Raw genomic sequence first — 17,617 nt, 5'->3', positions numbered from 1 at the left:
AAAAAGTATGACTTTAAGGATTGTTGTTTGCATTCCACATATCTTAACAGTAGGCTTCAAGGAGATTGTGGAAGTGCCTTTGGCTCCGACGTGAGTGCTAAAATGTTCCGTAAACCTTAAAGCCCGCAGATTTGAACTACGCAAAACCGTTTGAGAGGAGAGGCGCATCAGAATGGAATGTCGGTTGAGTGCCCATGACTCGTTAAGACTATATTTTCAGGGATCATTTCTATAGTTCTTTGCTTGGAAATGTGTTTTGAAAATGTTTGTCTCCCAGCCCACGATGAAGAGTTGTGATGCTCCTTTCAGAGCGTGAACTGGGCACAGAGCGGCGACTTTGTTTATGAACTCTGTGCTGTTGATGACCGTTCTGTATTGCTTTTTGCAATATTGAAGAAAGGGGTGTGTTCTGAGTAGTGTTTGTTGTTCAAGTCTCATTTGGAGATTATTGTTTTTTGGGGCCTGCATCCCCTATAAAGCAAACTTTGTCCAAATGTGCAGTCAAGTGCTAGGAGTAGGTTGTGTGAGGCAGCAGTTTTGTTCAATCCTCAGCGTGTCCACCTGCTTGTTCTCCAAATATAGAACCACCTACAGGTGTAGCCAATGATGACTTTATGGACTTCATCATAAAATTGGGAACTCTACTTCTCTCAAGGCTGGATGGTCTTGAGTACAGACTCTTTCAGGATGAGGTGCTGATGCACAGGTTGTCCAAAGAGAAACCGGCTGAAGAGTAAAGGACAGAGTTAGCCTTGCAACGTCTTCTTTACCGTCTTTGCTTTTCTTCTGTTCCGTCTCCCCCCTTTAAGGTGGTCCAGCATTGAAACAGATGTGGGGAACAAAGCCTCCATGCATACCCCAGCCCTGGAAGAACCTAAGTTCTCGGTTAAATAAAAGATCATTTCTGTTAACCTGGCTCCCGTCTCCCTTGTGATTGTGTTTTGTGGCAGATTAAATCTCGCCTCGGCTCTGGGCCCATGTCACAACGTCCTTTGTGTAAAGCGAACATTGTCTCATAAGACACAATACCACATCACTGCGAAAAGTTGACATCTTTGCAGCGATGTGGTATTGCACCTCGGATAATACAGCAGATATACGAAATGAGATTTCATGGGAAAACCGGGCCTGTCACTGGGTAGTTGGGATATCAAAGTCAGCCTGAGCTCTTTTTTCTAAGTGCACAACCAACATCAAGTTTCTGAAATGTCTACATTAAGAATCGTTAGTGCGTGTGTGGCTTTTTTCCTCTAAAAGATTTTCTACATTTAGCTTCAACGAGTGGACTACAAAGCATCACACCGGTAGCAATGCTGCAAAAAAAGTATGATTTTAAGGATTGTTGTTTGCATTCCACATATCTTAACAGTAGGCTTCAAGGAGATTGTGGAAGTGCCTTTAGCTCCGACGTAAGTGCTAAAATGTTCCGTAAACCTTAAAGCCCGCAGATTTCAACTACGCAAAACCGTTTGAGAGGAGAGGCGCATCAGAATGGAATGTCGGTTGAGTGCCCATGACTCGTTAAGACTATATTTTCAGGGATCATTTCTATAGTTCTTTGCTTGGAAATGTGTTTTGAAAATGTTTGTCTCCCAACCCACGATGAAGAGTTGTGATGCTCCTTTCAGAGCGTGAACTGAGCACAGAGCGGCGACTTTGTTTGTGAACTCTGTGCTGTTGATGACCGTTCTGTATTGCTTTTTGCAATATTTAAGAAAGGGGTGTGTTCTGAGTGGTGTTATTGTTCAAGTCTCATTTGGAGATTATTGTTTTTTTGGGCCTGCATCCCCTATAAAGCAAACTTTGTCCAAATGTGCAGTCAAGTGCTAACGTAGGTTGTGTGAGGCAGCAGTTTTGTTCAATCGTCAGCGTGTCCACCTGCTTGTTCTCCAAATATAGAACCACTCACAGGTGTAGCCAATGATGACTTTATGGACTTCATCATAAAATTGGGAACTCTACTTCTCTCAAGGCTGGATGGTCTTGAGTACAGACTCTTTCAGGATGAGGTGCTGATGGACAGGTTGGCCAAAGAGAAACCAAAGAGTAAAGGACAGAGTTAAGCCGGGTGCACACTGTTCGATTTTGGCCACGATTTGGCCGTCTGAGACAAATTTAGCAAATCCTAAAAGATTCCTCAGATCCTAGGCTAAAATCTGACGTCTTTGGTCGTTAGTTTGACATGTTCACCGGCAGCCTATTAATGAGCTCTGCGATCAAATTTTACCTCAGACGAAATTCTGGCAGTGTCAGAAGATTTGGCACAGAATCCTGCAGTGTGACTTCTCCTACGACAACAGTCAAATATCTCGGTTTTTCAAGACAAACTATGACCAAAACGAGAGCTAGAAATTTATTTGTAGCCAGTATTCAGTCCCGCGTGTAATGCAGCTCACTGTCACTGAACGCGCCATTCATTGGTGATATAAAGCTCCGGGTGAGATTTCTTGCGCGCGTCCGTTTTTAGCGCGCCTAAACTATCGTGCATTCTGACATTAATGACAACTGAGATCTTACAGTGTGACACGGGGATCATGTTCGTACAGTCTGACAAGGGACATTCGCAAAGGATTTTGAAAAATCGCACAGTGTGCAGGACCCATTAGCCTTGCAACGTCTTCTTTACCGTCTTTGCTTTTCTTCTGTTCCGTCTCCCCCCTTTAAGGTGGTCCAGCGTTGAAACAGATGTGGGGAACAAAGCCTCCATGCATACCCCAGCCCTGGAAGAACCTAAGTTCTCGGTTAAATAAAAGATCCTTTCTGTTAACCTGGCTCCCGTCTCCCTTGTGATTGTGTTTTGTGGCAGATTAAATCTCGCATCGGCTCTGGGCCCATGTCACAACGTCCTTTGTGTAAAGCGAACATTGTCCCACGCGACACAATACCACATCACTGCGAAAAATTGACATGTTTGCTGCGATGTGGTATTGCACCTCGGATAATACAGCAGATATACAGTATTGTTCAAAATAATAGCAGTACAATGTGACTAACCAGAATAATCAAGGTTTTTAGTTTATTTTTTATTGCTACGTGGCAAACAAATTACCAGTAGGTTCAGTAGATTGTCAGAAAACAAACAAGACCCAGCATTCATGATATGCACGCTCTTAAGGCTGTGCAATTGGGCAATTAGTTGAAAGGGGTGTGTTCAAAAAAATAGCAGTGTCTACCTTTGACTGTACAAACTCAAAACTATTTTGTACAAACATTTTTTTTTCTGGGATTTAGCAATCCTGTGAATCACTAAACTAATATTTAGTTGTATGACCACAGTTTTTTAAAACTGCTTAACATCTGTGTGGAATGGAGTCAACCAACTTGTGGCACCTCTCAGCTGTTATTCCACTCCATGATTCTTTAACAACATTCCACAATTCATTCACATTTATTGGTTTTGCTTCAGTAACAGCATTTTTGATATCACCCCACAAGTTCTCAATTGGATTAAGGTCTGGAGATTGGGCTGGCCACTCCATAACATTAATTTTGTTGGTTTGAAACCAATACTTTGCCCGTTTACTAGTGTGTTTTGGGTCATTGTCTTGTTGAAACAACCATTTCAAGGGCATTTCCTCTTCAGCATAGGGCAACATGACCTCTTCAAGTATTTTAACATATGCAAACTGATCCATGATCCCTGGTATGCGATAAATAGGCCCAACACCATAGTAGGAGAAACATGCCCATATCATGATGCTTGCACCTCCATGCTTCACTGTGTACTGTGGCTTGAATTCAGAGTTTGGGGGTTGTCTCACAAACTGCCTGTGGCCCTTGGACCCAAAAAGAACAATTTTACTCTCATCAGTCCACAAAATGTTCCTCCATTTCTCTTTAGGCCAGTTGATGTGTTCTTTGGCAAATTGTAACCTCTTCTGCATATGCCTTTTTTCTAACAGAGGGACTTTGCGGGGGATTCTTGAAAATAGATTAGCTTCACACAGACGTCTTCTAACTGTCACAGTACTTACAGGTAAATCCAGACTGTCTTTTCCCACTAGAAACAATAAAACATTGGACTTATTTTATGCCAACTCCAAGGAGGCATACTCCTCATCCGCTCTCCCTCCCCTTGGCAGAGCTGACCACAACATGGTCCATCTACAGCCTGTGTATAAACCTGTAGTGCATAGGCAGCCTGTGGAGCACCGTGTGGTGAGAAGGTGGACTACTGAGAGTGAGGACGCTCTAAGGGACTGCTTCCACACCACTGTGTGGACTGAGCTCTGTGACCCACATGGAGAGGACATTAATGTGATCACAGACACTATAACGGACTACATTAATTTTTGTTTTGAAAATACTGTGCGCTCCAAAACGGTACGGTGTTTTGCAAATAACAAGCCGTGGATGACCTATAACATCAAAGCTCTACTGAAGGAGAAGAAGAGAGCTTTTAGGTCAGGGAATAGGGAGGAGCTTAGGGCTGTACAGAAGGAGTTGAGACGGAAGATCAGGGAGGGTAAGGCCAGCTATAAGAGGAAGATGGAGGAGCAGCTGCAGCAGCAGAACATCAGGGGTGTGTGGAGGAGCTTAAAGACCATCTCAGGCTTCAAAGCACACCACTCACAGGCTGTGGGTGACTTGCAATGGGTTAACGATTTGAACCGTTATTTTAACCGTTTTGACCAGTCACCCCCTCCTCCTCCCCCGCAGCTGGTCCATACCTTGTCACCGGGACAATGCCACACACCCCCAGCCCTTTACAGCTCTGGCCCTACACACCTCAACACCTCCTCACTGTCCCATAGAATCAGCCACCCTCTCAGCGCACACCTAACTTTTACATCGGTCCAGGTGAGAAAAGAGCTGAGAAGGATAAAAGCACGGAAAGCAGCTGGACCAGATGGCATTAGCTCCAGGCTGCTGAAATCCTGTGCAGATGAACTATGTGGGATTATTGGGCATGTCTTCAATCTGAGCCTCAAGTTGAGGGTTGTGCCACAGTTATGGAAGACCTCCTGTGTAGTACCAGTGCCAAAGACACCACACGCTAGGGACTTCAGTAGCTTCAGGCCGGTGGCTCTCACGTCACATCTGATGAAAACATTGGAGAGACTGGTGCTGGCTCACCTCCGTTCAGAAGTGAACTCAGCAATGGACCCACTGCAGTTTGCCTACCGGCCTGGGATTGGAGTGGAGGACGCTGTTATCTTTCTATTACATCGTGCTCTTAGTCACCTGGAGAAGCCCGGCAACGCTGTGAGAATTCTATTCTTTGACTTCTCCAGCGCATTCAACACCATTCAGCCAGTGTTTTTGAGGGACAAGCTAGTGCAGACTGGTGTGAATTTGCATCTGGCTGAGTGGATCCTGGACTACCTGACAAACCGGATTCAGTTTGTGAGGGCCAGGGGCTGTGTGTCTGATCAGGTGGCCTGTAGTGTGGGTGTCCCTCAGGGCACGGTACTGGCACCCTTCCTCTTCACCCTCTACACTGCAGATTTCCGATATAACACTGATGGCTGTGTCCTGCTTAAGTTCTCTGACGACTCTGCGGTCGTTGGCTTGATCAGTGATGACGATGATGCAGAGTATAGAGGACTGACGCAGGACTTTGTGGATGGGTGCCGGCCAAACCACCTCCTTATTAACGCAGGGAAGACTAAGGAGATGGTGGTGGATTTTCGCAGACACCGGTCTGCTCCCTCACCGGTGAACATCCAGGGAATGGACATTGAGAGAGTGGACTCTTATAAGTACCTGGGTGTTCACCTTAACCATAAACTGAATTGGACTCTCAATACAGAGGCATTGTACAGGAAGGGTTTGAGCAGGCTTTACCTCCTGAGGAGACTGAGGTCTTTTGGAGTACAGGGGGCGCTCCTGAAAACCTTCTATGATTTCGTGGTGTCATCAGCCATCCTGTATGGTGTGGCCTGCTGGAGTAGCAGTATCACTGAGAGGGAAAGGAGGATGCTCGACAGGATCATCAGGAAGTCCAGCTCTGTTCTTGGTTGTCCTCTGGACTCAGTGCGGGAGATGGGTGACAAACGGATCCTGGCAAAAATGTCATCCATGCTGAACCATGAGGCACACCCCATGCAGGATACTTTGTCAGCTCTGGAGAGTAGTTTCAGTGACAGATTGCTCCATCCTCGGTGTGTGAAGGAAAGATTCCGCAGGTCTTTTCTTCCTGCTGCAGTCAGGCTATACAATGATCATTCCTAACAGAAAACTCCTTTTTACTGGGCAATGTTTTATATTATTATGTTTTTATGTTTGGCTATATAAGTAATGTGCTATTTGACTGAGCAATAACTTGTAATGTGCAATACCGATGGGCATAATTTAATCTAGTTATTTCCCCACTGCGGGACAAATAAAGGCTTACCTTAGCTTACCTTACCTTTGATCATCCTGGAGGTGATCATTGGCTGAGCCTTTGCCATTCTGGTTATTCTTCTATCCATTTTGATGGTTGTCTTCCGTTTTCTTCCACGTCTCTCTGGTTTTGCTCTACATTTTAAGGCATTGGAGATCATTTTAGCTGAACAGCCTATCATTTTTTGCACCTCTTTATAGGTTTTCCCCTCTCTAATCAACTTTTTAATCAAAGTACGCTGTTCTTCTGAACAATGTCTTGAACGACCCATTTTCCTCAGCTTTCAAATGCATGTTCAACAAGTGTTGGCTTCATCCTTAAATAGGGGCCACCTGATTCACACCTGTTTCTTCACAAAATTGATGACCTCAGTGATTGAATGCCACACTGCTATTTTTTTTAACACACCCCTTTCAACTAATTCAACTAATTGCCCAATTGCACAGCCTTAAGAGCGTGCATATCATGAATGCTGGGTCTCATTTGTTTTCTGAGAATCTACTGAACCTACTGGTAACTTGTTTGCCACGTAGCAATAAAAAAATATACAAAAAACCTTGATTATTCTGGTTAGTCACATTGTACTGCTATTATTTTGAACAATACTGTATATGTTCCTTGAGGTTAATTATTTTTGGGGGTGCCTGCCTTTACATGTGCATGAACTTTAATGACATCCTATTCTTAACCTATAGGCGTAGGGTTTAATATCAATCAATCAATCAACTTTATTTATATAGCGCTTTTATAATCACGATTGTGTCAAAGCAGCTTCACAGTGTCAAACAGGATAATATTGCGACAAAATTAGATTTGGCTCTACAGTCGGACTGGAGAAAACAGTGATGTTATCAGCTTATTTTAATTTATCATATAGCAACAATGTTGGCAGATCAGTATTATAGTTTATAGAATTAAATAAGACCTAATTCATACATTTTATTTGTATAATAAGTTGAATAACTTTAATCATATTTTTAGTGTCCCCAACTGAGCAAGCCAAGCCAAAGGCGACAGTGGCAAGGAACCAAAACTCCATCAGGGCGTGATGGAGAAAAATAAACCTGGGGAGAAACCAGACTCAGTCGGGGTGCCAGTTCTCCTCTGGCCTATTAACACACCGTGTAAGATTATTATTCTGGCAACCTTACAGGCCAGAAATCATATTAGATTGGAATATTCAAAATTTCAGGGTATCACAGAAGAGACAGATTTATTTGGAAATAAATGATGGGATGGGGTGTCGATTACACAAGAGTATGAATACATGAAAGATTGGAATTATTGCGCCGAAGACGGGTTTTGAGCATGTCATGCCAGTGAGGCAAATTCAGAGGAGACACCAATTGACACGGCTCAGCAGACACTCCAGGATGAGCTGGTCATGTCCAGGCAGGTCCACCATCCGATCCGGACAGGGCCCAGATCCGGGATAAACCTCGGGATAAACAAAGAGACTAACATTAGCGTAGATGCCACTCTTTTTATGATGTAACGAGTACATCAGGTGTTATGGGAAGTGTTCCCGGTTCCGGCTGACCTAGTTAATGCAGCCTAACAATCAGTCAATTGAATTGAATAATGAAAGTTAAAAATGTTCTATGTGTATGCCATAGTAAAGAGATGTGTTTTTAGTCTAGATTTAAACTGACAGAGTGTGTCTGCTTCCCGAACAATGCTAGGAAGACTATTCCACAGTTTAGGAGCTAAATAGGAAAATGATCGACCGCCTGCAGTTGATTTAGATATTATAGGTATTATCAACTGGCCAGAGTTTTGAGACCGCAATAGACGTGATGGAGTATAATGCGTTAAGTGCTCGCTTAAGTACCGGGGAGCTAAACTATTTAGTGCTTTGTAAGTAATAAGCAAGATTTTAAAATGTATGCGATGTTTAATAGGGAGCCAGTGCAGTGTTGACAGAACTGGACTAATATGATCATACTTCCTGGTTCTAGTAAGAACTCTAGCTGCTGCGTTTTGGACCAGCTGGAGTTTGTTTATTTCAGCGAGCAGGGCAACCACTCTGTAGAGCATTACAATAATCTAGCCTTGAGCTCATGAACGCATGTACTAACTGTTCAGCATTTTGCATTGAAAGCATGTGCCGTAATTTAGATATATTTTTAAGATGATAGAATGCGGTTTTACAGATGCTAGAAACGTGGCTTTCAAATGAAAGATTGGTATCAAAGAGCACACCCAGGTTCCTCACTGACGACGAGGGCTTGACAGAGCAGTCATCAAGTGTTAGACAGTATTCTCGGTTACTACTTGTGGAGCTTTTCTGTCCAATAATTAAAAATTCTGTTTTATCTGAATTAAGTTGCAGGAAATTACTATTCATCCAATTTTTTTATATCAGCTATGCATTCCGTTAATCTTGTGAATTGGTAGGTTTCGTCAGGGCGTGAGGAAATATAGAGCTGAGTATCGTCAGCATAACAATGAAAACTAACGCCATGCTTCCTAATGATATCTCCCAGTGGTAGCATATACAGGGTGAAAAGCAACGGTCCTACACTGTAAAAAAATGGCCACATTTTGACAGTAAAATGCTGTTTTCCATTAAAACAGTAATATACTGTAGAAAACAATGCATTCTGGGTAATATTTGTCATTTTCGAGAAAATAGCCAACAGTAATATACTGTGAATTAACACACTTAAAGTCGACACTCAGAGGCTGTGTTCAAAATCACTCCCTATCCCCTTATTCACTATTCCCTACACTAGTTCACTGATATAGACCACTCGACAGAGAGAGAGGAAAGAAGAGAGTGAATTCAGACACTGATGAACACCTGCTGTTATCACTGAAGGAAAGAGAAACATGATTTCATCAACTGAAGATAAAAGAAGACATTAAATCTCTGAAGATCTCAGCAGAGGATTAAACAACTCCACAAACAGCATTACCAGCTTCACACATTACTAACCAGACTGACTTTATTTCTGTCAGACGTCTACAGAAGCTCTTATTAAGAATTATCAGATGATGTTTGATTGTTTCTTCTGACGTTACCATTATGGTGATCAGTGTTTGCTTTAGTTGGGCTCTTGAACATTGACACAATAACATTAGTTTTTCCTCTCGCTGCTGTAACATTGTGTTTTCAATATATTTGTTATAGCAAGCAAAGCTGAGAAAAAACCATGAGTTGGTTATGTTGACTATTTAATAATAGTTTAATTCACTAGTAATTTACTAGTCTTATCTATAAACATGTAGTTGACGCTTCATTTTTTGCAAAACTTGAACCCTACAATTTTATAACATCGTTGCAACAACCAGATAATTTGAAGAGCATGGGAACAGCTTGTGGTCAAAACATCTGAATTAATCTGACTCACATAGACATCAAGAATCGGCGTATGAATCTCAGCCGTGGTGACACTCAAAACTCCCAGCATGCATTGCGGCATGAATAAATTATGCTGCTGAATAGCCTGGTTATTTTCTTTAATTCTTACTATTTGCGTTTATTTTTGGTGCTGTTTTTGTGTTGACTTTGAGTAGTGTTTTGTGATGTTCAGAGTTGATCTGTTCGTTTTTTTTATTGATTGTCACCATTGTTGAGATTCGTATGCTGATTCTTCATCTCTATGTGAGTCTAAATGACAGCAGAGAGCAAACTAATTTTTGAACTCATTACTTTATAAATTATAACTAATTCCTAATCAGTGGTTGATACTTTCCGAAGGGTCCCAGTTTAATAAAATGAAATAAGAATAAATGTATGTGTTTTTAAAAGAATGGGTTTGTTTAGGGAAGAAACACTGGACAAGATTAACAAGCTAAACATCCTATTACAATTATAGCAAAACATAGCCAATAACTTCTGACCATGTTTTTTTCTTGGCTTTTTTGCTACAATAAATGTGTTTAAGAAACACACAGTTATTGCAGACAAAGAAAGACTATCATTACAAAGTCAAGGGCCAAGAGCCCAACTGAAGCAAACACGGATCACGATAATGGTGACCAAATATTTTCAATTAAACATCAACACCTAAAGATCAGATAATTCTCAATAAGAGCTTCTGTAGACGTCTGACAGAAATAAAGTCAGTTTGGTTAGTAATGTGTGACGCTGGTAATGCTGTTTGTGGAGTTGTTTAATCCTCTGCTGAGATCTTCAGAGATTTAATGTCTTCTTTTATCTTCAGTTGATTTCATCTAAAGCTGTGGCTGAAGTCAGTTGTAGTTCTTGTGTTTCTCTGTCCTTCAGTGATTCTTGTTAACAGGTGTTCTCAGTTATCACTTAATTAATCTCTTAATTATCTCATGAACTTCATCAATGCTTCAATTACTCTAACACTCTGTAGTGTGTACACTCTTCAGTGTTCATTTAAAACTGAAGATTTTGCAGTGGGGTTAAAAGGGTTAAATGGGTTAGATGAAAAAACCCACAGAGGGAACCGTAAATTAACAGTAAGAAACTGTAAATTAATTTACGGAAAAGTTCTGTAAAAAAACGGCACTTTACTGGCAACCAGAGCTGCCAGTAGATTACCGTTAAATCAAGGAAAAACAGTAATATACTGTAAAACGTAACAGTCAAATTTATCAGATGAATCAAGATATTTTCACTGAAATATTAGTGAAAGTTATTAGAAAAAAGTTGTGCAAAGTCAGTAACTGATAAGGAGAGTAAATATTAAAATGACCGGTGTTTATGTGTTGTTGCACAAGATGATATAGAAGAGATCTTTTAGTTGAATTCATTAGTTTTGTGGGTTACCGTTGTGCTGAAGATTAGAGCCTGTGCTTCAGTCCAGGATGAGCAGAGAAACATTGATGATATGCTGCCTGATGCTTTATTTAACAGAAGTGACTGTGTTTGCTGATGCAGTTATGAGCTGTTTGTTGAGTAATTTAAGTTTAGTTAAATTAAATTAGTTAAAGTCATGTTTCTAAATTCTTTCACTACTACACCTTACACATGTGAAAGGACTCAAATGAAGTTTTACAATACAAACACCCATAGATACTAGTTTTAAAATGAGAACTGTTTGAAGCAATCAGTTTTCCAAATGAAAAGTTACCTTTCATGGTATTATTACGGTAAAATACTGTAAAAAAGGAGAGCTGTATATAAACAGTAGAGGGCTGTAAATGAACAGTACATTGCTGGCAACCACAGCTGCCAGTAGATTACCGTTATTTTACGACACAATTTTTTACAGTGTAACACTGAGCCTTGTGGTACCCCATACTGAACTTGTGATCGTCGTGACATCTCTTCATTTACAGCTACAAACTGATAACGGTCAGATAAGTACGATTTAAACCATGCCAAAGCAGTTCCACTAACGCCAACATAATTTTCGATTCTATTCAGAAGAATATTGTGATTGATAGTATCAAATGCAGCGCTAAGATCGAGTAACACTAATAGAGAGATACATCCACGATCAGATGATAAGAGTAAATCATTTGTAACTCTAATTAGAGCAGTCTCAGTACTATGATACGGTCTAAATCCTGACTGGAAATCCTCACATATACCATTTCTTTCTAAATAGGAACATAATTGTGAAGACACAGCCTTTTCTAGTATTTTTGATAGAAACGCTAGATTCGAGATTGGCCTGTAATTGACTAATTCTTTAGGATCAAGTTGCGTTTTTTTAATAAGTGGTTTAATTATAGCCAACTTAAAAGTTTTCGGTACATATCCTAATGTCAAAGATGAATGAATGATATTAAGCAGAGGATCTATGACCTCTGGAAGTATCTCTTTTAATAGCCTAGTCGGTATAGGGTCAAGCATACATGTTGTTGATTTTGATGATTTTACAAGTTTAGCCAATTCTTCTCCTCCTATAGTAGTGAATGAGTGTAATTTTTCCTCAGTGACACTACAATGCTCTGTCTGAAGTGATACTGTAATAGACGGCTGCATGGTTATAATTTTATTCCTAATATTATCAATCTTACTAGTAAAGAAGTTCATAAAGTCATTACTGCTGTGTTGTTTACAAACATCAGAAGCTGAAGCTTTATTTTTTGATAATTTAGCCACTGTATCGAATAAATACTTAGGGTTGTGTTTGTTTTCTTCTAATATGGAGTTGGCCCACCCTTTGCACCTATACAGCTTAAATTCTTCTGGGAAGGTTTTCCACAATGTTTAGGTTCAATTTATAATGTTCATTTGTGGGGTCAGGAACTGATGTTGGACAAGAAGGCCTGGCTCACTGTCTCTGCTCTAATTTATCCCAAAGGTGTTGAGGTCAGGTCTCTTTACAGGCCATTCAAGTTCACATCACACCAAAACAAACCAGATCAGGGGTCAGTTCTTCGTACTTTGCTTAATACACACAAGATGATTTGACAGATCCCAGATCTTCTAATCCTGATAACCTGATCTCTGGCTAATTTGGTTCTTCAAACGAATTTGCAGATTGGAATAAAAATTATCTAAGATTACTGCGCGTTCTTGTGTTCCCTGAGGGCAGATCATAAACTGTAAAAAAATATGGACGTAGTATCCTTGACGTCACCCATAGGATTCCGATAAGCCCTTCTGAAGCTTAAAGTAGGGGCGAGCTGGGCATTGCCATCTTGCGAACGTCATCGCGTGTCACTTCCGGATAACAGAAATTGGGCAAAAATACAGGACGCAATTGGTTAGGTTAGGTAAGCTTAGGTGATGCAATGACTATAGACGGTGGATAAATGGCTATCTACCTCTAACCATGCCCTTAATTATGCAGAACTTTAAGGCTTTATAAAACGTAAACGAATGAGTTATAAAAAAATTCACCCCCCTCACAGTTAACAAGGTCAAAATTAGCCTTATAGGCCAAAACCACAATTTGTAACAGGCTGTAAACATGTTTTTTTTCTGCTGTAAAGTTGACAATTTTAACATGGGGCCCAATGAGATTCTGCTCCCTTCTGGAGCCTGTCCCTAGTGGCCAGTTGAGGAATTGCTGTTTACATTACTTCCGTGTTGGCTTCAAGAGAGATCGCGGGAGGTTGTCGCTTGGGGCAGATGCATCAGAAACCACGATCAGCAAAGCAGCAATTGGCTGGAGTCAAGACAGCGTAATGACATCATATAATTAAAAAATCCACCTGGCAAAAAAAAAAAAGACGAATTTCTGGACCTTTATAAGGAAATGACCAAACCAACATAAAAGTTAAGTTAAATAAATCGAATTAAATATGCACTGTTTTGATGAACATGATTCCCATTTATTTATATGCACGATTTTATAGTATTTGTACACCCTTTACATTTTTATTTCAAAGTTGTAATTAAAACATTAATTCAGTTTGAAGCAGATTTGTTAGGTGTTAGTATTAATTAAAGTTTCTTAACAGTCAAGATCAAATTTTCTACATGCCTTGCGCTGCATCAAGCCACCTTCATCACTCAGATTAATGCACGCACACTGAACATAGATCAGTGTGCACGACGCAGATTATACAATGTTTGTAAACCTCCAACACAATTATAAAGTAATTATTCCATCACAAATAAATATCTCCATCAATCCTTTTACACAACATTATATTATATATTATTTTCAAATAAACTACATTATTATTATTATTATTTAAAATGATTATTGCCCCTGGTTCAGTAAGGAACTCTTGTAATAAAGTAGCAGTGGCTGAGACAGACTTAAGTATCAAGATTCAATCTAATCCTGTTTACATGAAATATGTTTACTCCCGAGCAGGTTTAAACTAACGGACTTGTTGCCATGACATCATCGTCGAAGAACGAAAGAATCCGAGTTGGTTTCTTTGCCAAATCGTCAACAATCAACTGAGTTAGCGACATACGAAGAACGGGCCCCAGAACATATGTTGTAGTGATGCATGTGTGTTGTTGTCAACACTGCTTATATTAGTTGAATGTAAATAATCATAAAGTAACTAAACATAAATGATCTCTTTTATTTGTTCATTTGCACTGTTGATAAATTTGGTGTTTATCCGTTGGAAAGTAGCTAATGAAGCTAAATGCTGCTATTGAAGGCTTTGAGTGAGTATACTACAGAAATAAATATAAAAACAGAGTTATTACAGTGCTGATTCTTGATTTCTGTGCATTTGCTACAGAGCTGTAGCATGGCCCGTGGAGACATTTGTGAAAAAGAAATTGGAAAACCTGAAACAAAAATATGAAGAAATAATTTTCTTACTTCTAATACAGATATTAAATGACATTGTGCTATTAAAATGACTCAACAGACTGGTGTGAGCACTGAGCATGGGGAGCCCACAGCAGCATCCTGGAAATTGTATAGCGCCATGGATAGGGTATTAGGGGCAGACCCTCCACCACTCCAATTTGTAATGTATAAAGCTATATAAATAAAAGTGACTTGACTTCACTTGACTGTGTAAAACAAATCAGCAGGACTAATGTAAGGATTATGTTTTGTTTTGTCTTAGTTTTCATTATGTTTTGTTTGCCTGTTTTCCTTTGTCCCTTTGAATCATGAATCAATACATGATTAGTTTCGAGTTGACAAAACCAAACCAATCTATTCAGGCTTTGTTGGTCCCATGATGCTGATCATCAGCTTTCTCTGTCAACTCAGGCTTTGATCCTGAGTTCAGGAGTTTTGCTGTGACATTAATAGTAAACAGTCAATCATATGCTGTGAATCAGTGGATCTGCGATTCACTTCTTGCGAGAGAAGCAGTGAGATTAATCATCTTATACAGAATATTAAAAATATTAAGATTGAAAATATTAAGAATGTAAACAAATTTACACAGCTGTCTAAGAAGAGAGCTGTCTATGAAAGAGGACAACTTAAAGAAAAAAATATTATACGTCAATGCAAGTAAAAGTTATGAAGTTTTTAGTTCAGACTAAAAGACTCTCTTTTAGAGAGAATTAAACATTTTAGCCTAGTATGCTTTTTTAATAGCTTTCTTTATTGACTTTAAAGCTTATTTCTATTACTTTATACAGGCTATGTATATACATTTTAACAAAGTGCCTATTTAATAATTGAATAACTAAAATTATAAATGTGTAATGGATTAAGGGTATAATAATTACATAAATGATATATAAATTATTCAAAAATTATTATTATTATTATTATTATAAATAAGCATGGATAAAAGCCAGATGCTTCAGTCTTTTAAAAACATTTGCTACAACATCTGTTGTCTTAATAAAGACTTTTCACTTGCATTTGAATTCTGCGTTGTCATATAAATACACAACCATGCATTCTTGCCTCAGGGCGCAGCAAGGAAGCCATCAGTCAGTTCTTCATTGTGGTTGATAAAAATATCATCCCGTCACTAGCAACAACTGATGAACTCTTCAAGGCCAATTTTGTTTTCTTCATCAGTTATGATCTTCCTCTCACAAATATGTACATTTTTGTCCAGACTACTGTCTACGGAATTAAAGTTGGCACCACAATTGAGAGCCCACGGGTAAAGAGCTCAGAGCTAAATTCATAAATTATACAACAGTAAAATTAATTTGCACCTTAAACTTGTGCATGGTTTGTACACTGGGTAGAAATTTGATCTAGTTTGTGAACATGGTTGTTCCTTGCAATTTAAAAAGTTATGCAGGGTTTAGAAAATATTTGTAAAAGGGTGTAGCATCTAGCAGTGAGAATTTATAACTACAAAATCAACAAGCTCTAAATCCCGATGAAGCAGTGTCACTTGTTGTGCCTGACACAGAACACAGATCAGAAAATGATGCAAGTTTGCATGAATGTTCTTCTATTTCAAGGGATACTTCCAGATAAATGTGTGCATCTATAATAGCCAAATTGCAGAGTAACGGTGTTGCAAACAGTTTATGTCAGTTGTTGAAAGCATGGAAGATTTTGTTAATGATTTCCATACAAGTTTAAGAGAAACTGTTTTAAATGTTGTGCCAGTTGATAGCACAAGTGAAAGTTAAGTTGAAAAAGTTTTTAATAGTTTTCATAATCTGTTCTCTGATTTTAATACCGAGGGTATTGAACCTATTGAAATGCAGAGGGAGTTGAACCTATTGAAATGCATTTAGGTGTAAGATAAATTGTACTCCATCCATAGCAATTCACTTCAGATCCAAATTTACTAAGATGATGATTTTGAAACAGCAACCCATTGGGATCTAAACAAGGAATTCATAAACTTGGCTGTTTATATTTTGTGCTTCGAAACTTAACACCACATAAATTGTTATTTATAAATAAGATGTTCTTCATAAATGAACATCTAATTTCTTTGTTCCATTCTGAAGATGGAAAAAAGTATGGCATGGACAAAATATGATTCTGATCTGCCCGTGTGTGATGATTTTGTGTGTCCCATGTGTTATTGTGCGCAGGCTAGTGCACTGTCTCGTCTCCATCGGTTTTACCTCTGCTATGACACTATATGTACACGGTTGGCGAAAGGGACAGGTAATATATATATATATATATATATATATATATATATATATATATATATATATATATATATATATATATATATATATATATATATAATTGATTTATTATACACACTAGTTTAGGGACAGGTTCCACTCATTGTATTTCTGCATTTGGGTAGCTAGTGTAGGTCTTTATTTTATTTCATATTTCCTTTTGGCAGTTAGGTTAGAAACTGGGCCATAAGTCAGTGTTGAGTTTTGTTTGGTTTATTTCCTTCATTTTGAAGCCACCCACGATACTTCTCCGATTCTCCCATTGTGTCTTTTTGTGATTTTCTTGGTTGCCAGTTGTTTCTTTGGTTTGTTTAATCTTCTGTATATATCTATCCTGACGTGGTCATACTCAATTCTAGTCAGAATATGAGTCTGGAGGCTTCCGGTTTGAACGCGCATGGAATAGACGAGTTTTTCTTGGCTCCGCTTCAAATCTTAAAAATGTCCTAAATATAGCAGATTAATCATCTTTGCTTTGTAACTGAATGTAGTAAGGTATGCAGCGCAACATGACGAAACCAAATAAAGTAAAAAAAAAACAGAAAAAGGAACAGAGGAGGGCGAAAAAGACATCAAGGCCATCGCGAGTGAAGCTGAAGCTAAATCTCCGTCGACAACAAATGATGATCTTATGTCAGCAATCAGTGCTTTGAACAAGACCGTAGACCAAAGACTAGGTGAACTATCTTCTGCACTGTCTAATCTGACAACGGCACTGTCTGACATGAATGCTCGAGTCGAAGTAACAGAGGAAGCTGTACAAGCGCACGAAGGCCGAATTGAATCCCTCGAGAGGCTAAATGCTAAAATGGCAGCCGAGACGGTTCTCATACAGGCAAAACTGGAGGATTTAGAATCGCGCT

At 39.3% G+C, this 17,617-nt stretch overlaps 2 non-coding genes across 2 annotated transcripts; both read left to right on the top strand.

The window, feature by feature from the left end:
* Positions 1–204: 204 nt before the first annotated feature.
* Positions 205–418, top strand: LOC137050124 (small nucleolar RNA U3). The gene has a single exon (XR_010899880.1). It is a non-coding gene; the product is annotated as a small nucleolar RNA U3 (small nucleolar RNA).
* Positions 419–1,523: 1,105 nt separating this feature from the next.
* Positions 1,524–1,737, top strand: LOC137050022 (small nucleolar RNA U3). Its single transcript, XR_010899786.1, has one exon. It is a non-coding gene; the product is annotated as a small nucleolar RNA U3 (small nucleolar RNA).
* The last annotated feature ends 15,880 nt before the right edge of the window (positions 1,738–17,617 follow it).

The sequence above is a fragment of the Pseudorasbora parva genome, chromosome 20 (genome assembly GCF_024679245.1).
Source record: "Pseudorasbora parva isolate DD20220531a chromosome 20, ASM2467924v1, whole genome shotgun sequence".
NCBI lineage: Eukaryota > Metazoa > Chordata > Actinopteri > Cypriniformes > Gobionidae > Pseudorasbora > Pseudorasbora parva.
The sequence above is the reverse complement of the archived record's forward strand: the minus strand, read 5'-3'. Positions and strand labels throughout refer to the sequence as shown.